The sequence below is a fragment of the Acinonyx jubatus genome, chromosome A3, assembly GCF_027475565.1.
Source record: "Acinonyx jubatus isolate Ajub_Pintada_27869175 chromosome A3, VMU_Ajub_asm_v1.0, whole genome shotgun sequence".
Lineage (NCBI taxonomy): Eukaryota > Metazoa > Chordata > Mammalia > Carnivora > Felidae > Acinonyx > Acinonyx jubatus.
This window is the reverse complement of record NC_069388.1, coordinates 104,335,396-104,360,634: the sequence shown is the minus strand read 5'-3', so window position 1 is coordinate 104,360,634 and position 25,239 is coordinate 104,335,396. Positions and strand designations below refer to the sequence as shown.

Sequence of the window (25,239 nt, the reverse complement as noted above, 5' to 3'; positions counted from 1 at the left end):
CCCACTGTCACAAAGTAAACATTTTTAAAAAGCAGAAAACAGTATTTTGATATAGCTAGTTGGGTGATTTTGTTTGGACCAAAAGCTCTAACCACTCAAATAAATTACAGGCTCCTTGAAGGTCAGAATTTTGTCTTAAACTTCTTTGAATCTCCTGCTTCCTACCAATGGGCCTTACACAAAATAGATGAACAAAAAAATATATATTTATGGAAGACAGATTTGACCCCAGGACACTTTATTACTTAGTGGCCTTTCCCTAAATATCTCTATTAATAGGCAGAAGACATAGGGAAAAGTCTTGTACTAACAAAGAATCTTCATTTCCTCTAAAGCTGGGACCCTTGAGAACAAACCAAGTCTTGTTAATTGGTCAATGTGTTCCAACACCTGAGTAAGACAGGAAGTGTGAGATGGGAACTCTGGTTGGAAAGTCAGAGCTCAGCCCCTTCAGTGGCCCAGGAACTAGACCCTCTGAATGTAAACAGAGAAAAACTAGTTCAGAGTGGCGAAGAATTTCTCATTTATTTTTATAAGAATCAATATCACATGTTAGAAGGGAATGAGGCAGACATTGATATAAACCCTGTTCCATGATTTTTTTTTTAATTTTTTTTTCAACGTTTATTTATTTTTGGGACAGAGAGAGACAGAGCATGAACGGGGGAGGGGCAGAGAGAGAGGGAGACACAGAAACGGAAACAGGCTCCAGGCTCTGAGCCATCAGCCCAGAGCCCGACATGGGGCTCGAACTCATGGACCGCGAGATCGTGACCTGGCTGAAGTCGGACGCTTAACCGACTGCGCCACCCAGTCCATGATTTAATAGCTGTTCCATGATTTAATAGCTATGTGACTTGGTTTTAAGTTCCATGATTTAATAGCTATGTGACTTGGTTTTAAGTTCCTTGTTCCATGATTTAATAGCTATGTGACTACCCTCTTCCATGATTTAATAGTTATGTGACTTGGTTTTAAGTTTCTTAAACTATCATATCCTCAGTTTACTCATCTGTAAAATGGGGTGAACATTACATGCCTCACAAAGATTAAATAAGATAATGTGTTTAACATGCATTTCACTGTGCCTGGCATGTAGTAATCTCTCAATAAGTCGTAACCATTATTACGTAGGAAACAGCACAGGTTTAGTAGAAAAGGTTGGGCTTTGATGCCAGGGGTGGGTGGGGACACCGAATTTAATCTCCGTCCTTGGCTCTACAACCTTGATGAGTCACTTAACATCTCTGGGTCCCATATTCTTTATATGTACAATAAGTTAATGACACCTAATTCCTTCATCAAGTGATAGCTCCCCGAGAAGGAGTAGAGATCTGGGATCTTTTCTTTCATTTCTTTTTCAGCTTCCCACAACAATGTGATGGTCATAAATCCATAACCCATGTGGTCTAGGGTTGTAAATCATGCATCACTCAACAAAGCAATCCCCAAAGTTAATTTCAAGCTTTATTTTCTTCTTTCCAAATTATCCATTTTTTTCATATTTTCTGGCTGCCCATCATCCCTGAGAGCCTCCTATTCTTCCCTGTGAACATATTCTGTCTCATATATACTTTCAGGACCCTGCCATCTTGCCTCCTCCATCACATCTCCCCTGTCCTCTCACCCTCTACTGCACACCGTCCCCAAAGTGGACAATTGTGCCCTTCGAATTTCCTCAAAGCTGGAAAGGAAGAAGCCAAGTGGTACTGCTTAAGGTTTTTCTGTTCTTGTCACATGGGGTATGGGAAAGGCTGTTTTACCCCCACATGGTAATGATTTTGTACTATCACCTTGACATGATATTATCTTGTCTTCTCTACCCTGTGACTATGAATTAGGTAATTTTGTGACTGTGTGAACTCAAAGCATAACAACGCTTGGCTTAAGCCCTTAAGAGCTTAAGGGCTCACACGCTGCTCCCTAAAACTATGCCATTGCATGGGCTGAGAAACAGATGTGTTTTTACTAATTCTTCTGCTTATTGGGTATTTTTTTTTTAATTCTCAGAGACACAGCTTGTGTTAGGAACAGCTCTGGCATTGCTGAAGAGTTCATTTAAGGGCAGTGGTTCTCAAACTTTAATTCACTTTAAAATCACCCAGTGAACCTTTAAAAACTTGGAATACCTAGACTGAACCACATGCCAATCAAATCAGAATCTCTAGAGGTAAGACTCAGGCATCAGCATTTAAAAAGCGAAACTAGAAAAACTCCCAGGTGATTACACTGCACGCCCAAGTTTTCATCTCACCACAGTGCATCTCACAGTGGAACTACATAAGAATCCCCTAAAGAGGTTTCTTAAAAATTCCAAGTCCCAGTGTCTATGATAATTATATCATAATCAGTGGGCCCAAGCACTGAGTATCTTTTAAGATATTCTGGGTGATTCTATGTGGCCCATTTAAGAAGTACCATTGTGTCAAGAGAATAACAAGACAAGCACAGACTGAGAAAATACTTGTAAAGCATATATCTAATAAAGGACAACTACCCCAAATATACAAAGAACTCATAAATCAACAACCAATTAGAAAATGAACAACCCAATTAAAAATTGGACAAAAATCTAAACAGACACCCCAACAAAGAAGATATACAGATGGAAAATAAGCATAGGAAAAGATGTTCGACATCACATGTCAAAACATCTCAGTTCTTTTTAAGTTTCTTTATGTTGAGAGAGAGAGAGAGAGTGTGTGGGCAAACACAGGGAGAGAGAGAGAATCCCAAGTAGGCTCCATGCCATCAGGGCAGAGCCCGATATGGGGCTCAAACTAACTAACTGTGAGGTCATGACCTGAGCTGAAATCAAGAGTTGGATGTTTAACCAACTGAGCCACCCAGGCACCCCAATACATCACAGTTCTAGCCAGACATAATTCTCTATCCAGCTCTGAAACCAGCAATTATTTATACTGTATAGAACTGTAGAAAGAGAAGGAGGAAGCTGAAAAGGCAGAAAACAAAGAGGAAAAACATCCTATAAAGACTTTGCTTGAAGTATAGATGTACTACCCTTAAAGGATCAATTGGCCAGTACCCCTTCCAGGAAAAGATGATTCCAGCATTTCTCAACATACATCTCCTCACACCTACATCAGATGCAGATTCCTGGGCCCTACCTAGACTTGCTGAATCCAAATCAATAAACATAAGGTAGAAAACTGTGAATTACTAACAAGCATCCCAGAAGATTCACATGCCTAAAATACGTTTGTGAAATACTGATTTAGAGGAAAGCTGAGTTCTAGTAAGTCTCATGATTGCAAGTCACATAGCTCTCTTTTCAACTACTTTTCAACTCTTTTAAGTCTCTGATGGCTGAATGGAACTCAACATACCATTATCCTTCCCAGGACTGAAGGATAAGGATTCACATCATTCAGACCTCTTACTAAATTGCATCAAGGTGAGACCCAATCAGCTTGCAGTGAGATATGCCATGAGAAACAGGAATTTGTTGTTCTGTCTCCTGCAATGAAGGCTTTGAAGATGTTGCTGATTTAGAAAATGTGTTCTCTTCACAAGATGCTCAGGAGACATTTCTTTCTTGTGTTGTAAATAGCAGTGCACCTTCTGAACAATTAGATGGTGGGTTTTTTTTCATCTTTGGAGGAACTAAATGGCTTAACTAATCAGATTTCTTTCTATACATTGACCAGTCTAATCTGAGGCTTATGTCTATCAAATACCTAGGATTTAAAAATGTGCATCACTGAGGTGCCTGGGCTCAGGTCATGATCTCGCGGTTCATGGGTTTGAGCCCCCACATCGGGTTCTGTGCTGACAGCTCAGAGCCTGGAACCTGCTTCGGATTCTGTGTCTCCCTCTCTCTCTCTGCCCCTCCCCTGCTCGTGCTCTGTCTCTCTCACTCTCTCTCTCTCTCTCTCTCTCTCTCTCTCTCTCTCTGTCTCTCTCTCTGTCTCTCTCAAAATTGAATAAACATTTAAAAAAAATTTTTAATGTGCATTTCTGAGTTAATTTCAGTCCTAACTCTTCTTATGGTCTTCCTCTTTATTTCCCCTTGCCTTTTTCACCTTCAATTTGTTATCTTTTTATCTTTTACATATCCTTACAAACCACTTTAAAGTACTTTCTGGAACAAAGCATGTTCTAGACAGATAGATGGGTAGACAGAAAGATAAATCCTTCTGGGCCTCATTTTCCTCAGTTATAAAATGAGGGATTCAGACTAGGTGATCACTGAGGTATTTTCCAGGTCCAAAGCCCAGAATTCTCACATAAATTTTGGTACAACAATGAAATCTTGTTTTAAATATACCATATTTTTAATGTGTTATTGCAACATTTTGCTAACTAAGAGCTTAGACAGAAAAGTGAAGAAATACCAATTTCAGAAAGGATTTTATATCTACAGAATGCAATTGTCTTTCACTCTATCTGATTTTACGATAGTGCTTTATGACTTTATGAAACCAATAGAAAAAAGAAAAACACCACTGTCAGTCAAAAAAAATTCATTTGGGGCGCCTGGGTGGCTCAGTCGGTTAGGCGTCCGACTTCAGCTCAGGTCATGATCTTGCCGTTGGTGGCTTCGAGTCCCGCATTGGGCTCTGTGCTGACAGTTCAGAGCCTGGAACCTGCTTAGTGTTCTGTGTCTCCCTCTCTCTCTGTTCCTCCCCAGCTCGCACTCTGTCTCTCTCTCTCTCTCAAAAATAAAGATTAAATTTTTTTTAAATTTCATTTTAGTCGACTTTGCTTATTCCTCCATCTTCCACACATTTTTTTAATCTTGTCTTTCCATTTTTCTTTAGACCAGTAGATAGACACATGATATTTTGATATGGAGACAACAAAATTTGATTTTCAAAATGTAACATCAAACATTGTGAATATATTCACACTGAATTACATACGTACAAATGGTTAAAGAGATACACATTATGTATATTTCGCCACAATTTTTTAAAAACAAAACAATATTGGGGCGCTTGGGTGGCTCAGTCGGTTGAGCGTCTGACTTTGGCTCAGATCATGATCTCGCGGTCTATGAGTTTGAGCCCCGGGTCAGGCTCTGTGCTAACTGCTCAGAGCCTGCAGCCTCCTTCAGATTTTGTGTCTCCTCTTCTCTCTGCCCCTCCCATGCTCATTCTCTGTCTCTCTCTGTCTCTCAATAACAAGCGTTACAAATTTTTTTTAAAAACAAAACAATATTTATCACAAGAAGTTGTTACCTTTAAACCTTATCTTTAAACTATTACCCTTACAAAATAGTTTTTGCACTATTCGTTTCTAATTTAGATGTTTGAATATTGCATATATTCAGAAAACTATAAAATGGCAGAATTAATTTGTAAATTACAATCTCCTTTAAAAAATATTCCTATTTAAAGATACATGAACAGCAGTTCACAGAATGCAGTTGCCACAGAATTACCAGGGAGATACTGTTTTCTCCTAAATAATTTATACACTTTTTACATTTATTATCATTGACTGATTTGGATAATGCTCTAGAATGTTTCCTAGGATACACGTTCACCCCAAAATACATTTGTGATACTTCCATAAATCATCATCCATGCCTAACTAACATACTAGGTCTATTTTCAGCCCTTCTGTCCAAACATTCCCTAAACAAAAGTCTCCTCTGTTTTACTTCAAAAACCAAAAAGGGTTAAGGTCATATATGTAGAGATATAAATGCGGCTACAGATATAGACATAGAGGTAACTTACTGCCACGTGCACAGGAAACACGGAAAAGAAGACAGTAGGAGAGAGACAGTAGGAGAAGAGAGTAGGAGAGAATTTCACCTGGTCTTTATCAAGACCTTTTGTGTTTTACAAGGTGTTTTAAACAGAAGGTCTCCTTGAATTTTTGTCTTTCAGCCTCAAAACAACAACAACAACTACTACTACTGGTACTTGAGACACTTTCACATCTTCTACCCCCCTCCTACCTACTTTAATATTGTTGTCCTAGTTCTAAACTCTTGGTTCTGTGGCATTGCTTCAGGCCCCACACTTGACCTCTCCAGATATGGTGTTTGGGCCTTCCCTGTAACACAGAGAGAAACCAGCACAGTGCAGCCTCATTGGCTGCTTCCTGCTGACTCTAAAAAGGCTGAATGTACTTCCAGGTCCACCACTATGCCTGCCTCTGAGGCAGGCTTATGTTTTCACGTGTGTATGCCGATAGAAAGTACCACCCTGCCAAAACAATAATGTATCCTAGAGGCAAAAGGAGAACCAGCCCTTTTCTGTACTTGCAACAAACCCTAGCCTGATGGGATATGCTGGAAACCCATAGAACTAGAAATAGAAGACCAGCCACTGGTTTCCCAACTCACATCACAGTCAATTCAAGAATATTGTGGAGTTTTATGGACTTGACTTTTACGGACTTTTTGGTGCAGCCCAAAATGGTCCTGTGTAAGTGCACAAAGTGCAAAGGAGCAAAGAACCTCCTTCTTAGGGGTCAGCCACACAGGAAGCCCTTTACACACGTTACCAAACTCTTCCCTTGGCCTTCTGCCTCTCATGGTTAGACCCCCATGCACTACTATTGATCAAACAGTCTTGCCCTTTATTTTATACTTAAGTTCTCTCACTAGCCCAGATCTGAGCTGTGAAGAATGTGGACCTGTTTAGTACTCCCAATCTATAGTTTGAATAAATTTAACTGGCTGTCAAACCTTACTTTATCAAGTTATCACTGTTAGAGCCTTAATTTCATATAACTCATGGTTATTTGTAAGACTTTCTATTAAAGCAAACACCCAAAACAGGAAAAAGAAAGAGCAGTAAACAGATTTTAAATATATAAAGTCTGTAAGAATAGCCTGTTTTAAAATCCTTTTGAAGTCTTAGATTGAAACAATCATCAATCAATACAATTTAATTCACTAGCAAAATGACAATTAAAAGTTGTTACAAATAAGAAAAATGAGCAAGGCACACTGTTACAAATATTGTTGCTACCCTTTTACAGATTTGTGAAATACAAGGTTGAACACAGTAATTTAATGCCTTTTAAACTGTCACCTAAATATCATGTTCCTTTTAAAATTACAACCTCTCTTAGTCTTAATGAGTCATAAATCCATTACTGTTAAACTCATGACTGATTCTCGGCTAAAGAGCACCCCATAGTTGGCTTATATGTTATTATACCCCATTAAATTGCTTTTGCTACGTTCTTTTAGGTTCTTCAAAGTGTGTCTTTCATTTAATAAGCAGTGATTTCATATAGTTGGAAAACGGAGGCAATTTTTTAAACAAAACCCTTAAGTTTTACTTCGGAATGTGCAGGCTTCATATTAATCATCTTGTAAGACTGGTGCTTCATATAGAGCCTGGCATATTACTGGCATCTAATAAATGCTAACTGATATAAGAAAACAAAAATGTCTTTTATGCAATTTTGTACACAATCAATTCCTGCTATATCTAAGCTAGAGTAGTCCTCTGACACTATTCTCTTAAGCCTGCCCATGCAAGACTCGAAACTTCTAAGAGGACTGTTTTGCTCTTTTGCTTTTTTCTGGCCTGGTTGCCTCTTAGTGTGTTTAAGATGACATATTTCTTTAATTCCAAGGTGATACGGATTAGAAAGGAAACATCAATTTAATAATAGCTTTTCAGATGAAAAAAGAAAAAAACGAACTACCCAAGTGAACGTACACATCGATTTTATGATGTATCCCAATCTTACAAATGTGAAAACGTAAAAAACGTAATGTCTTGGAACCAAGTAGACGGAGTATAATGGCAGTGACTTGTCATGTTATTATGACCTGTCCTTGTTCTAGTTTCCAGCCCGTCAAATGAACTTACGATGGCATGTGTACCCATGCTGCTGTTCAGGGGAAGTCTATGGGCAGTGTTAGATCAAGAGCTATATCTTCTTATGTAGCCTTTGTTCAGTGTCCTAACGAATATGAAATAGCAAGCATCTCATGTAACATGGGAAATGGTAATACTTTTCAACCAGCATAGGCACCAAGAGTACCTTGAAAGAGAACTTTGAAATTGTAAATGGAAATACGTAAAGGAGATGTTTGCACCTAAGTAATTAGGAAAGGAATTAAAGTTTAAGTTGTTCAGATTTCTCCTTTCTAGTCTAAATTATTCTATTTTGAAAACTTGAAGTTCAAACAATTACCAGGTTTGCAGAGGCAGGTAATAAATAACCTGCAGAAGCAGTAAAAATAACCTGGGAGAATAATTAAGAAGGAATGGAGACAAGAAGAAAAGAAGAGAGAATCAAAGGTAAAATATAGATTTAAAATTTTCTTAGGAGGGTGCCTGGGTGGCTCAGTCAGTTAAGCATCCTCCTCGTGATTTCGGCTCCAGTCATGATCTCACGGTGTGAGATGAGCCCTGTGTCATATTGGGCTCTGTGCTGGGCACCAGACCTGTTTAAGATTCTCTCTCCCTCCGCCGCAACTCCTGCTCATGTGCACTCTCTCTCACAAAAAGTAAAAATTAAATTTAAAATATTTAAAAAATAAAGGCAAACTTAAAAAAAAAAATTCTTGGGAGCTCTAGGACATTCTAATCCAAATTACTGATCGTTACTTGTCCAACACAAAATGCCCGTCCTGCATTTATTTCTGGAATTGTAAATGGCCTGAAATTAACATCCTAACAAGGCACATGAAATAAAACATTAAAATCCTGTCACTGAGTCTCTGAAACAAGATGCTTAATTATGCCCAGATGATTTTTAATTCAACTTTTAATTATTCCCTGACTTTGAGCATGCTTCTGAGTTGTTTCTCCCTAATAAGAGTTTTCGTATATCCTGTAGATGCAAACTAATTTTAATTCTCATTTAAGCAAATCAAAGAGGAAGATAAGCATGATCCTGCAAAAAAAAAATAATTTAATGTTCCCAAATTCTCATCTAAATGATAGAAGGCTGTCACTATTCATATTTGTGAATGTGAATAAGTAAAAGTTGATTATACAACAGTTGGAAAGAGTAGATTTTTTTAATTCATCTATTTAATACCATTCTTTATATTACACAGTAAACAATTAGATGATTTTGCTTGTATAAATTGTAACAAAAATAATTCTCAAATGCTTACCTTCTCTAACTGGAGAGCAACTATGTTTGAATAATGATCATAGTCCCATTGGGACAATTTCTAATTTTTTACTCCAATTAATGATTATTGGAATACAAAGGTGATGGGTTTTTTTTTTTATAAGCAGAGCTCTCTGCTTTAGTTAATGAAAATAAACACTCAGCCTATCAATGTAGAAATTACATATTCATGTCAGTATAAACCATCTGAAGATCATTTAATTCATTACCCAGGTTTCTATGTAAACAATGAAAAATAAATTATAGTTGATTCTGTTCTTAAACATATGTAGTGAAGATTCTACCTTTTTGAACAATCATTCTGACAATTTCTGAGAACTCTTAAAGGAACCTACCACTGGTTAATCTAAATCCCTTCTGAAACGTTAATCCTGTTGTTTCTCTAGTGTCAAGAACAACCCAACCGGTAAAACTCTTTAAAAATGCATTTATCTTCTTCAACATGCACCGAACAAGATTGTGATACGAGTTAGGAAAGTACTTTTGGTTTGGTTTGGTTTTTTGTTTTTGGTTTTGGATGTAATTACATCTTTCCCATATTTCTAGGTGAACCTATGGGTATATAGGCGTGCATATTTATATACAACACCTACAGGATTGATTGTTTCTTTCATGGATTCTTCACTTGAAAAATCCTTTTCTGAGTGGCTGGAGGGTAGTTGCTGGGTAAACAGGAAAAGAGCTACAAAACACTACTCTCAGTTATTGTCCCTCAAATAAGTCAAACATTGGAGGGTTTAAAGTGTATCACTCTCGGGCACCTGGGTGACTGGCAGCGTAGAGCCTGCTTGGGATTCTCTCTCCCTGTCTCTCTCTGTCTCTCTGTCTCTCTCTGCCCCTCCTGCTTACACTGTCTCTGTCTCTCTCAAATAATAAAGTGTATCACTCCCAGAGTTCCTGCTCCGCCTCAATTATTCTCAGAGCTTAAAAAAATTACATCTATAACTGGAAAGAGTTTGACCATGAGGGTTTTTTTTTTTATCTCCAGGAATTGAATATATTATAACTTCTTTGAAATCAGTAAGGCAGATTATTACCTAAAGTTAAGCAAACAAATATCCAGAACTGAGCACTGAAGGAATAGCTACCTGGGATTTGAGGCCAATTTAGGATTAGAAGAGAATAGAGGAGAAAATAAATCTTTTAATATGTAGAGTAAAAAGAAAGGAGGAGAGAAAGAATGTTAAATGTTACATGAGGAAGAACACACACACACACACACACACACACACACGTATATATCAGAAATTTTGTTCTGACTCAACAGATTCCTCCACAATACTTTAAAGTTCTGGAATGTATTTAATACTTAAGTTTTAACAATCTTAAGAAAGTTGATATATTTTTTTCAGTAATCTCTACACCCAATATGGGGCTCAAACCCATGACTCAGAGATCAAGAGTCACATTCTCTACTGACTGAGCCAGCCAGGGATCCATGTAGACTTTTATTATTTTTTTAATATGAAATTTATTGTCAAATTTGTTTCCATACAACACCCAGTGCTCATCCCAACAGGTGCCCTCCTCAATGCCCATCACCCACTTTCCCCTCCCTCCCACCCCCATCAACCCTCAGTCTATTCTCAGTTTTTAAGAGTCTCTTATGGTTTGGCTCTCTCCTCTAACTTTTTTTTTTCCTTCCCCTCCCCCATGGTCTTCTGTTAAGTTTCTCAGGATCCACATAAGAGTGAAAACATATGGTACCTGTCTTTCTCTGACTGACTTATTTCACTTAGCATAACATGTATATTTTTAATTGTAAGTAGTTTGTGGCTAATTTTTCTTCACATTTTCTCCAGTAAGAATGAGCAATTAAACTACCCTGTCACCATCATCACAACTGATGATGTACTACGATAACAGCTCTAGTGAAGAGAAACTTCACCGCTAAAATATAGAAACTGCAAAAACTGAGAAAAGCACTTCAGAATTGGAATAAACTTCAGGATTTGTTTTCTATGTCTGTAAAAAATGTCATTGGGATTTTGATATGAATTGCATTGAATCTGTAGATTGTGTTTGAATCCATGAAAACAACATGTCTTCGCATTTCTTTGTGTCTTTTTAGATTTCTTTAATCTATGTTTTATAAGTTTCAGTATACAAGTCTTTCATCTTCTTTGGTAAGTTTATTCCCAAGTACTTTATTCTTTTTGGTACTGTTATACATGGGATTGTCTCTCAATTTCCTTTTCAAATGGTTCATTGTCAGTGTATAGAAACACAACTGATTTTTGCGTTGGTTTTGTATCCTGCAACTTCAATGAATTCACTTATTAGTTCTAATAAATAAGTTCTAAATTTTTTGTGCAGTTTTAGGGTTTTCAACATATATAATCTAAAATCCATATGGGAACCATAAAGAACCCCAAAGAGCCAAAATAACCTTGAGAAATAAAACTGAAGCTGGAAGTATTATACTTCCTGATTTTAAAATATATTGAAAAGCTATAGTAATTAGAGCAGTATAGTGCTACCATAAAGATAGACACATAGACCATTTGCACAGAACAGAGAAGTAATCAAACATACTCTGTCAACTGATCTTCAACAGCGTGCCACAAATACATAATAAGGAAAGGATAGTCTCTCAAACAAATGATGTGCGAAAAACTGTATATCCACATGCAAAAGAATGAAATTGGACCCCTATCTTATACCTGAAGGGGAGGAAAACTTTCTCCTTCTTCCCTTCTAGGTTTTTTGGCTGGCCTGATAATTAAATTGATATAAGACAGAGAAACAGTAAAAAACAAATTTAATTTTGTATGTTTTGGAGCTCATAAAAAAATGTCACTCAAAGAAGTGACTAAAGCAGACAGCTTTCATACCTTTTAGACAAGGAAACAATGAATTTGTGAAACATTGACAAAACAAAGAATTTGGGGGTTGGGGTAGTAAATTAGCAAAGAAATAACAAGGTTCGGTTATACAGCCTCTCAGTCCTAAATTCCCTATCTTTGGTAATGAAAATACCTTTCTTTCCCCTGGTACAAGGAGGGTACCTACCAGAGAGGAAATTTATTTTCCACTTTTAGGAGGACAAAGAAGGGTCAGTATGTCCTTCTTGCACCAGCTGTTTCTTAAGTAACTTTAACTTAAAATAATCAATATGCCAAAGTGCTATATTTTGGAGTAGCTCGCCCTGAACCACATAGCACCATATGCAAAAATCAACCCAAAAATGAGTTAAACGCTTAAACGTAAGACCTGAAACTGTGAAATTCCCAGAATAAAACATAGGGGAAAAGATTCAGGACATTGGTCTTGACAATGACTTCTTAAATATGACACTAAAATCATAGGCAATGAAAACAAAAAAAGGCAAGTGGGGTTGTATCAAACTACAGAGTTTCTGTACAGCAAATGAAACAATCAACAGAGTAAAAAAGGCAACCTACCAAATAGAAGAAAATATTTACAAACCATATATCTGATAAGGGGTGATTATCCACAAATGTAAGGAACTCATATAACTCAATAGCAAACAAAAACCAAATAACTAGATGGGGAAAAAAATGGGCAAAGGACTTGAATGGACATTTCTCCAAAGAAGACATACATATGACTAACAGTTATATAAAAAATGTTCAATATCACTAATTATCACAGAAATACAAATCAAAACCATAAGCAGATATCACCTCACACCTGTTAGAATGGCTATTATTAAAAAAATTTTTTAAAAGATAGCAAGTGTTGGCAAGAATGTGAAGAAACTGGGACCCTTGTACACTATTGGTGGAAATGTAAAAAGGTTTAGCTACTATGGAAGTCCCTCAAGGGTTTTTAAATGCCATACAATGTAGCAATAATACCTTAAAAGAATTGCAATCAAGATCCTGAAAAGATATTTGCACTCCCATTCAATGCAACATCATTCACAATAGCCAAGATGTAGAAACAAGCTAAATGTCCATTAGCAGATGACTGGATAAAGAAAATGTTGTGTATACACGGAATGGAATATTAATTGCTTTTAAGAAAAAGGAAATCTTACCATATGTAATTACAGAAATGAACCTTAAGGACATTATGTTAAATAAAATAATCCAGTCACAAAAGGACAAATACTGCATGATCCCACTTACATGAGATACCTATATCTCATAATCAAATTCATAGTAGCAGAGAGTAGAATGATGGTTTCCAGGAGCTGGAGGTGAAGGAAGTGGAGAGTTGCTATTCAGCAAGTATAAAGTTTCAGTTATGCAAGATGAATAAGTTCTAGAGATCTGTACAACATTGTGTCTGTAGTTAACAATACCATATTGCACAGTTTAAATTTTTTTTTAACAGGGCACATTTCATGCCAAGTTTTTACCACACACACATGCACACACACACACAACTGTAATAAAACCCATTTACAGCAAACCTAATTGTTATAAGAAGATATGTGTGTGTGTGTATATATATATATATATGCGTATATGTGTATATTGTGTATGTAGTATATAGATATATATCTTTCCATATATGTGTGGATACACATACATGTGTTAATACATGTGTTATATACAGAGCTGGAGTTCTCAATGTCTGTTTCTTTTATGTTTCTTAGGAATGAAAACTGAGTAGTACTTTTTGAAAATTACAACAGACTTAAGCACTGACTTTAGACATATGATTGGTAGTTCTTTATATTTTTTTTAATTTTTTTGTGTGTGTTTTATTTATTTTTGAGAGAGAGAGAGAGAGAGAGAGAGAGAGAGAGAGAATGAGCAGGGGAGGGGCAGAGAGAGAGGGAGACACAATCTGAAGTAGGCTCCAGGCTCTGAGCTGTCAGCACAGAGCCTGATGCGGGGCTCGAACTTGTGAACCATGAGATCATGACCTGAGACAGAGTCAGATGCTTAACTGACTGAGCCACCCAGGCGCCCCTCTTTATAAATATTTCTAAAAGAACTTATGAAAGAAACAGACATTCAGAACTCTATTTCTATACATAACACACGTATATATATATAAGCATATATGGAAAGATATACAGGCACATAAACATACATACATGTATGTATAAGTACACATATATGCATATGCATCTACATATATAAATATACATACCACAAGTTAAATCAAGCTAAATTAAATAACTGCCACATCATAATATGGCATTAAAAATGAAATAAATATCCCCTTCCCCATGTTCTATCCTACTAATAGGGGAATTTTTTCAAGTTTTTATTTTAATACCAGTTAGTTAACCTACAGTGTTTTATTAGTTTCAGGTGTTCAACACAGTAATTCAACACCTCCATACATCACCCTGTACTCATCAGGACAAGTGTACTCCTTAATCCCCATCACCTATTTAACCTATCTCCCTACCCACCTCCCCTAAGATCACCATCAGTTTGTTCTCTGTGATTAAACGTCTGGCTTTTCATTTGTCTCTCTCTTTCTCTCACTCTCTCTTATTTTTTTTGCCTTTCTTTGTTGGTTTTGTTTCCTAAATTCCACATATGAGCGAAACCATATAGTATTTGTTTCTCTGACTCATTTGGGCATTATACTCGCTAGCTCCACCCATGTCCTTGCAAACAGCAAGATTTAATTCTTTTTTTATGGCTGAATAATATTCCTCTGTGTGTGTGTGTGTGTGTGTGTGTGTGTGTGTGTGTGTACACACCACATGTTCTTTACCCATTCATCAATCAATCGAAGGGGTTTGGCTCAGTTGGTTAAGCATCCAACTCTAGATTTCGGCTCAGGTCATGATCTCACAGTTGTGAGATTGAGCCCCATGTAGGGCTCTGCAAGAACATGGAGCTTGCTTGGGATTCTCTCTCTCTCTTTCTCTCTCTGCCCCTACCCCACTTGTTCCCCCCCCACACACACACACAAATAAATAAACTTTTGTAGAAATTTTAAAAATATCAATTGATGGATACTTGAACTACTTCCCTATCTTGGCTATTATAAATAGCACTGCTATAAACACGGGTGCATGTATCCCTTTGAAATAGTGTTTTCATATTCTTTGGGTAAATACCCAGTAGTACAATTGCTGGATCAGAGGGTACTTCTATTTTTAATTTTTTTAAGAACCTCCATACTCTTTTACACAGCAACTGCACCAGTTTGCATTTCTGCCAACAGTACATGAGGGTTCCTTTTTCACCACATCCTTGCCAACACCTGTTGTTTCTTGTGCTGTTGATATTAGCCACTCTTACAGGCGTGAGGTGATATCTCATCGTAGTTTTGATTTGCATGTCCCTGATGATAAGTGACAGTGAGAATATTTTCATATGTCTGTTGGCCATCTGTAGGTCTTCTTTGGAGAAATGTCTGTTCATGTCTTCTGCCCATTTTTCAATTGGATTATTTGTTTTCTGGGTATTGAGCTACTGTGTACATTCTTTATATATTTTGGATATTAACCCTTTATTAGTTATGTCTTTTGCAAGTATCTTCTCCCATTCCATAGGTTGCCTTTTAGTTTTGTTGATTGTTTCCTTTGCTGTGCAGAAGCTTTTTTGATGTAATCCCAAAAGTTTATTTTTGTTTTTGTTTCCCTTGCCTCAGGAAAAATATGTAGACAGAAGTTGCTAGGATTGATTTCAGAGAAGTTACTGCCTGTATTCTCCTCTAGGATTTTGATGGTTTCAGGTCTCACATTTAGGTCTTTAATACATTTTGAACTTATTTTTGTGTATGGTGTAAAAAAAAGTGGTCAAGTTTCTTACTTTTGTATGTTTCTGTCCAGTTTTCCAAACACTATTTGTTGAAGAGACTCTTTTTCCCATTGGATATTCTTTGATGCTTTGTCCAAGGTTAATTGGCCATATAATTGTAGGTGTACTTCTGGATTTTCTATTCTGTTCTATTGATTTATGTGTCTCTTTTCATGCCAGCACCATACTGTTTTGATTACCACAGCCTTGTAATATAATGTGAACTCCAGAATTATGATGCCTCCAGCTTTGCTTTTCTTTTTCAAGAGTGTTTTGGCTATTCGGGGTCTTTTTTGTTTCCATACAAATTTTAGGATTATTTCTTCTAGTTCTGTAAAAAAAAATTCTGCTGTATTTTGATAGGGATTGCATTAAATGTGTAGATTTCCTTGGGTAGTATAGGCATTTTAATGATATTTGTTCTTCCAATCCATGAACATAGAATGTCTTTCCATTTCTTTGTGTTGTCTTCAACTGCTTCCACCAGCATTTTATAGTTTTCAGAGTATAGGTCTTTTACCTCTTTGGTAGTTTATTCCTAGGTATCTTATTATTTCTGGTGTGACTGTAAATGGAATTATTTTCTTAATTTCCCTTTCTGCTGTTTCATTATTACTGTATGGAAATGTCACTGATTTTTGTATATTTTGTATCCTCAGACCTCACTGAATTAATTTTTCAGTTCTAGCAGTTTTTTGGTGGAGTCTTTCAGATTTTCTATATATAGTATTATGTCATCTGCAAATAGTGACAGTTTTACTTCCTTACCATTCTGGATGTTTTTATTTCTTTTTCTTGTCTGATTGCTGTGGCTAGGACTTCTAGAACTATGTTGAATAAAAGTGGTAAGACTGGATATCCTTATCTTGTTCCTAACCTTAGGGAAAAGCTCTCAGTTTTCCCCCATTTAAGGATAATGTTAGCTGTGGGTTTTTTATATGTGGTCTTTTTTATGTTGAGGTACGTTCTCTCTAAACCTACTTTGTTGAAGGTTTTTATCATGAATTGATGTTCTACTTTGTCAAATGCTTTTTCTGCACCTATTGAAATGGTCATATGGTTCTTATCTTCTCTCTTATTGATGTGCTGTATCATGTTTATTGGTTTGCAAATATTGAACAACCCTTGCAATCCAGGAATAAATCCCACATGATCATGGTGAATAACTGTCTTCATGTATTGTTGAATTCAGTTTGCTAGCATTTTGTTGAGAATTTTTGCATCTATGTTCATCAGGGATATTGGCCTGTTGTTCTCTTTTTTTAGTTATGTCTTCATCTGGTTTTAGTATCAGGCTAAATGCTGGCCTCAGAATGAATTTGGAAATTTTCCTTCCATTTCCATTTTTTGTAATAATTTGATAAGAATAGGTGTTAACTCTACTAAAATGTTGGTAGAATTCACCTGAACCATCTGGTCCCAGACTTTTGTTTGTTGGGAGTTTTGATTACTGATTCAATCTTGCTGGTTATCGGTCTGTTCAAATTTTCTATTTCTTCCTGTTTCAGTTTTGGTAGTTTATACATTTCTAGGAAATTATCCATTTCTTCTGGGTTGTCCAATTTGTTGGTATATAGCTTTTCATAATATTCTCTTAGGATTGTTTGTATTTCTGTGATGTTATTTCTCCTCTCTTGTTTGTGATTTTATTTGAGGTCTTTCTCTTTTTTTCTTGATAAGTCTGACTACAGTCTTACCAATTTTATTGATTTTTTTCAAAAAACTAGCTCCTAGTTTCATTGATCTATTCTATGGGTTTTTTAGTCCCCATGGCATTTATTTCTGCTCTAATCTTTATTATTATTGTCCTTCTGCTGATTTTAGATTTTCTTGTTCTTTTTCTAGATCTTTTAGTTGTAAGGTTAGGTTGTTTATTTGAGATTTTGCTTGCTTCTTGAGGTAGACCACCATTGCTTTAAACTTTCCTCTTATAACTGACAACTGCTTTTGCTGTAGCCTACAAGTTTTGGACTATTGTATTTTCATTTTCATTTATTTCCTTGTATTTTTTAATTATTTCTTTTATTTCCTGGTTGACGCATTCATTAGTTAGTAGTATGCTATTTAACTTCCATGTATTTGTGGTCTTTCCAGATTATTTCTTGTGGTTGACTTCTAGTTTCATAGGCATTATGGTCAGAAAATATGCATGGTATGATTTCAATCTTGAATTTGTTGATGTTTGTGGGCTAATATGTGATCTATTCTCAAGAATGTTTCATGTGCCCTTGAAAAGAATGTGTATTCTGCTGTTTTAGGATGGAATATTCTGAATGTGTCTGTTAAATCCATCTGTTCCAGGGTGCCATTCAGAGCCATTGTTTCCTTGTTTTATTTCTGTTTAGATGATCTATCCATTGATGTAAGTGGGGTGTTAAAGTCCCCTACTATTATTGTATTATTATTGATTAGTTCCTTTATGTTTGTTATTAACTTTTATGTATTTGAGTGTTCCTATTTTGGGTGCATAAATATTTATAACTGTTACATCTTCTTGTTGGATTTTCCTTTTTACTATTATACAGTGTCCTTTGTTTCTTCTTACAGTCTTTGTTTTAAAGTCTATTTGTCTGATGTAACTATTGCTATTTCAGCTTTCTTTTGACACCCATTTGGATAATAGATGTTTCTCCAACCTCTCACTTTCACTGTGCAGATGTCTTTAGAACTAAAATGAGTCTCTTGTAGGAAACATATAGATAGGTCTTAGATTTTTTTATCCATTCTGTCACCCTATGTCTTTTGATTGGAGTGTTTGGTTCATTTACATTCAAAGTAATTACTAATAGGTATGTATTTACTTGTTTCATGGTTGTTCCTGAAGATTTTCTCTGATCCTTTCTTGTCTAACTTTCATATTTTGCTGATTTTCTTTAGTGATATATTTGATTTCTTTCTCTTTATTCTTTTCATGTTTATTAGTGGCTTCTGATATACGGTTACCATTATGTTTGTACATAACCTCTTCTTCCAATAGCAATTTATATTAAGTTTATAGTCATTTAAGTTTGAACCCATTCTGTTCTCCTCTCCTGTGCACATTTTGGGTATATATTATTATATTTTATATCTTTTTTTAAAATGTTTATCTATTTTTAGAGACAGAGAGCATGAGTTAAGGAGAGGCAGACAGAGAGGGAGAGAAAGAATCCCAAGCAGGTCCACACTGTCAGCACAGAGCCCGACACAGGGCTCAATCTCTTGAATCGTGAGATTATGACCTGAGCCAAAATCAAGAATCGGATGCTTAACCAACTAAGCCAGCCAAGTGCCCTTATTTTATATCCTTTTTTGTGAGTTCCTTGACTGATTTTTTTTACAGAAATATTCATTTTTACTGTTTCTGCATTTCCCACATCTATGCTGTTGTTTCTAGTCTCTCTTCCACCCAAAGAGTCCTCTTTCACATTCCTTGCAGAGATGGCTTAGTGATCATGAACTCCTTTGGCTTTTGTCAGGGGAACTATTTTTTTTTTTCAACTCCACCATTTTATTTTATTTTATTTTATTTTTTAATTTTATTTATTTATTTGTTTGTTTTTATTTTTTTAATTGAATATAATTTATTGTCAGATTGGGGAAAACTCTTTATCTCTCCTTCCATTCTGAATGATAGCCTTGCTGGATAGAGTATTTTTGGCCACAGATTTTTCCCATTCAACATTTTGGGACATTCAACATTTTGCCACTCCCTTTCAGCTTGCAAAGTTTCTGTTGAAAAATCACCTGCCAGCCCTATAGGTTTGTGTCTTATAAGTTACTGACTTCTTTTGTCTTGCTGCTTTTAAATTTTTTTCTTTATCAATATATTTTGCCAATTTATTTACAATATGCCTTGGCTGGCCTCCTTTTGTTGATTTTGATCCAAGTTCTCTGTGTCTCTTCCATCTGGATATCTGTTTCCTTACCCACATTAGGGAAGCTTGCAGCTCTTATTTTTTTCAAATAAATTTTCTGCCCCATTTTCTCTCTTTTCTTCTTCCAGGACTCCCATAATCGAATGCCATTACATTTGATGGAGTTGCTTCTTTCTCATGTGAGCTCCCTGGTGTGAGGCCCCATTTCTCTGCCCTCTCCCTATGCCCTGCTCTCTCCCTCTTGTGGACAGCCTCCCTACACTTCCTGACCTTCCTAATCTTGCAAATGCAGCTTCTTCTTTATATTTAGTTGTTTAGTTTGCTCTCTCACTCTTCAGTTTATTGACTCGGATGTGTATGATATCTAGTTGTAAATGTGGGATGGGGTGAGCTCAGGGTCTTCCTACTCCACCATCATCCCAAGCTCCCTTCTAATAGGGGCGTTTTTTTTTAACATTCACAAAAGCATAACAAAAAATTGCCTGAAAAACTTTATGACAATTAAAGTAACATTCTTTTTAGTCATATATTTTGGCTGATGTTGAATTTTATGCTTATCTAAGCATCTAAGCTCCCAGTTCTTATGGGGGTTTTTTTGTTATCATCTATTTCTATATTTGATTCTGCTATAAAACCATGTTTTCTCCTGGTATGGGAATTTACTTTTTTTAATGTTTGTAGCCTTCACGTATTCTTTCAGATAACAAATTTATGTATTCGCTTCATTTTCTTTCGAATATATTCTGTCTAATTTCATCAAAAATCTCAAGAACATCTTGGAGGAAAAGTAAACCATTTATGAAAATGAGAACACATGCAAATATTTTTCTTGAGGTCATAAAATAGTCTAGCGTAAACCATAAATATGTTGCTGATCATTTTTTAAATCTTTCACTTACCCACACAACTTATTTAAGGAGCTTCTCAGTATCATTACACATGACATAGATGCAAATTCCCAGGATAAAAATTTATGAAGTTTGTTAAGAATGATGTTCGAGCTTTCCTCTGATTAGACCAGCCACCTCAAAACTTTGATAGGTTTCTGTGGGTAAAATACTCTGAAATTTCTCATGTGTTCTGAAAGCAGGATGCTGAGCTACAGACAAATTGTTAAAGAGCTCATTTGTCATATACTTGAATACATAATAAGGACAGACCTAGGAAATCATATGTACCTTGTGTCACCTTTGAAATATTGTTATTAACTCTTTATTTTAACCATCTCCTTAAAAATAACTATTAAATGAAGCCACGTGGTATGCCAACTGGTTAAGTATTACTACAAGCATATTCCCCAGTAGGCATGCCCTCCCAGGGGTCCTGGGCTAAAGTAGACAGCAGTGCTTGGTCTGGTAGTATGATAAAGTCCAAGAGGTGCTGGCTGTGTGCAGGTTAAGTACTTATCATATTTCACAATCCCAATCCCCAGTCCACTAAACCTAAGAGATGAAGGTGGGGGAGGGAGCTGTGCTAAAGACTACACTCACAATCTTTGCCCCAGTTCAGAAATGCATCTCCTCTGGGACCTCTTCTAATGATCTTACTTTCTTCTTGTGAGACTTAGAAATCCTGTGATAGGCTACATGCTCCAGTTAGCACTGAAAAAGTTCCCCAGTGGCTTTTGGAACTTCCAAGATTTTGGTGTGCAAAGATTATTGTTAAGATTCAAGTATTTCTCCCCAACATCCAGCCAACACCAAGACTGTGTGAATTCTCAAACACACAGCTTGATCTATATAAATGTAATTCAATCACAAAAGGAGACTATACATTGCTCTGGCATAAAAGAGAATGAAAGATTATATAAAGCATCACAATCCATCACAAAGGCACCGTCTCCCACAAGGGAAAAGCAAAGGAAAATTGTGCTTTCAAATCTGTCTACTATAATCATCACATTTCATTTCCCAAACACATTGGACCTCCAACATTTTAGTCCATTTAGCATAGTAAGAAGGGTTCCATTCTTCAGCCAGGCACTCATCAGTCCATCCATATCTCCATACTCACAAGGCCTTTTGTTCCACACATACACATACCACACCCGTGTGCTCCTACATCTACTCCAGCAACTCATTCTCTTCTCTCTGCCCCAGTTATACCATATCAACTTTCAAAGTCATACAGAAGACCACAAAGAAATCAAAATGCTCCAGTGAATGATAACAAACTTGATAGAGAACATGTTTACCCTGTTAGAAGCCAGACTTAAAATAATCCTCTTCTTGGTTCTCCTTCTAAGTTAGACAATGCATTTAACATTTGTTTCCTTTTTTTAAATGTGATTTCCAATAGAGATGTGTGTTAGGGTCAGCTAGCTCTCTGCCTCCTTCACTGTTGCCCTACTTCACCCAAGGCAGTAACGTACCAGCTAAATGACAAACAAATTTCAAGTGTTTGAAATTTTATTTCAAAACACTCATTATCATGAAGGGACTTAGAGAAGAAGAGGATTGCTGTATGGAATTCCATGGAGGTTTCTTAAGGGGCTCTGACTGAGCTGGTAATTGCCCCCCTTTTGTCCTTCTCCATTCTTCTGTGTTGCTTAGAACACGAACATGATGACCGGCATATCTGCAGTCATCTTAAAACATGCAATGAAAGTGGAAGCCATATTCCAAGGTGGTGGAGCCAAAACACAGAAGTTGCTGGCTCCCTGATGATGGAAGAGTGGCCATCATACCTCCAGCTATCTTTCACTGGAGAAAGAAAGAAATTTCTATTTTATTAAACCTCTGCTGCTTTGGATTTTCTGTTATATATAACTGAATTTGATCCTATCTGAAATGTTATGTTTTTTCTGACTTGAAATTATATTGAGGCCCCAAAAGCTGACTTATTGACATAACTATTGTCCAGAAAAATCATATTCACTATAGAAATATAAAATTATTGAATAAAAGATTGAGTGGTACTTTCTGCAAAATCATAATAGAAAGCACTGACCTTAGAGATATGATTGATAGCTCTTTATAAACATTTCTAAGAGATATTACAAAAGATTCAGAACTCTAGCTCTACATACAACATAGTTTAAAAGAGGCTCACAGCAGAAGACCTCTGATAAAATATGAGGTTAATTCATTTGTTAATAAATTGTCAGCAATCTTTCTCATTATTTTGGTACATTTTCTATACTTTTTAATGGTTAAGTTTTAAGATTTTGATCTCAATATCCTTTATCTATGGTTTCTTTCTAGATGCCATTTCTGCTAAAATTCTGAAGTTATATACGAGTCATGTAGATTAACTCTGTTAATTCAACTATGCCAAAAAGCAGGGAACATACAGCTTACATACCATTAGTTTTCCTGCGTTAAAGCCCTAAGCCTTGCTCTGTAACATTCTTCCCTCTGGAAGATGCACATTGAGATGTCTCTCTGTAAAAGAAATGTGATCAAAGACTGGGACCTGGAAAGAAAGCAGGAGGCTAGAGAAAGGAAACATTTTGTTGAGAAAGGCTTTGACAATTAGGACTAAATAATATTAATGTTTCACAGATGCACTTCTTGTATTCGAAATGAGACCTCTGGGGTAAGGGTAGTGAAATTCACCAATCTCTACAGCTGATCTCTCAAATGTGTAATTCCTTGACATTTTGTCCTTGACATCCAGAACTGGAAAATGAGCTTGAAGTTAAGGAACTTCAGTTGTGGAAGCCTAAAAACTATAATATCTACATCATTCTGTATAGCTGGAACATAAGACATGCTTATCACCCTATCAAATTTTATTTCAATATCACTAGTCAGTATGAACCACTTCCTCCAAATTAGAAACATTTCACTGATTTTATAAAAGCCTATGAACTCAGATTTGGCATCTAAACATGTTCATATTTCCCACCCCAGTACTCAGCTCTAGCATCTTCAAGGTGCCAATGCTATACACAGAACAAAACCCTTCAGATACCTCTCTTTCCCTACTTTGTCAGGGTTCAAGCAGTGAAACAGACCAGTAGGAGACATATAAGGAGACAGTTATTCCAAGAAGTTGGCTCACACAATTGTGGGTACTGTCTGGAAAAGTGGGAAACCCAAACAGCAGGCCATCAGGAAAGACAGGCTGGAACTCTCAGGAAAGACTGAAGTTGCTATCCATAGGGAAATTTTGTCTTATTAGGAAAGAGTCAGCTCTCTTCTTAAGGCCTTTCAACTGATTGAATCAGACCTACACAAATTATCTATGATAATTTCCCTTACTTAAAGCCAAGTGATTATGGACTTTCATCATATCTATAAAACACCCTCACAGCAATACCTAGATTAGTGTTTGAATAACTGATAAAGACCATCATACCCTCCTTCACAAATTCTTGGTAAGCTAGAGAAGTCAACTTTGCCCTGGATTTTGAGCCCTGTTAACAAATTCTGACTTAATACAAATGGGCTACAACTATTAGAAGTCTGATCTTCACCTTCACACAGTGTTAATGTAAGAGGCTTTCAAGAACCTGTCATTGCGCACATCACTTTTCATCTTTTTATCCTCTCATATGCCTCAGTCACCCTAACTAAGATGGTGGTGTACTAAGTACCCAGTTTAATACTATCCCAACTGAGACCCATGACAAGAAAAAGAAAACACTCCAGGTCTTATGGAATAATTTTCTCAACTGTTATCTCAAAAAGAAAACAGGAGTGGGAAGCAAAGATGTGACCTGGTTTCAATCCAGGAAACTGGTTTGACTTTCCTAGAGGCAAAGGCCACCCAGAGTCATGCAGATCCTCTTACCACCTCTTTTTCTCTCCTCTTTTGTCATTTATCACAGCAAAAACACACCCAGCTGTCCCTGGGGCTCTTAGTCTGCTGTGTCCATAGTATCCAAGCATTTTTAGACAAAACTGTTGCATCGGGGGCAAAAGACAGAACCCTAAACATGATGATTTTACTCTAAATAAAATCTACCATAACAAGGGTTCAGTGATTGTTAGATTTTCAGGGTTGAGGAAGAAGAGATAAGGGGCTTTTAAAAAATATTAACAAGGGGGTACAAGTAGTAAAGTTTATCTTCAAAGACATGGGCTTGGGTATAATTTGTTTCATTTATTAATTACATGATCTTTGAAAAGTCTCAACCTTCTTATATTTCATCATTCTTTCCTCTACATAAGGTGAAGAGATTGAATTATCTTTCAGTTCTATTTTTCTTTGATCCTATAGATATAGAGCAGCAGAACATGGAGAAGAGCTGACCAGGAAAAGGATAGAAGAGTATCTTAAAAAATAATGGAAAATGAAATGATCAGTCTGGAAGGAAGGAAGGAAGGAAGGAAGGAAGGAAGGAAGGAAGGAAAAGAATAAGGAATGAGAGAAGAAAAAGATGGGGCACAAAGGTAAAGTATAAGAACATATAGATACAGGGGCATCTGGGTGACTCAGTCAGTTAAGCGTCTGACGCTTGATTTCGGCTCAGGTCATGACACCACGGTCATGGGATCAAGCCCCACATGTGCCTTCGTGCTCACAGAGTAGAGTCTTGGGATTCCATCTCTCTCCCTCTCTCTCTGCCCTTCCCCCACTCACGCTGTCTCTCTCTCTCTCTTTCTCTCTCTCTCTCCCTCTCTCCATCCCTCCCTATCTCAAAATAAATAAACTTAAAAGAAAAAAAA

The 25,239-nt window shown here is 36.5% G+C and overlaps 1 long non-coding RNA gene across 1 annotated transcript in view; it reads right to left on the bottom strand.

Annotated features, from left to right (window-relative positions):
* LOC128311269 (uncharacterized) overlaps positions 1–25,239 on the bottom strand; it is a 395,847-nt gene that overhangs the window by 184,706 nt on the left and 185,902 nt on the right. The gene's annotated exons all lie outside the window — the stretch shown is intronic.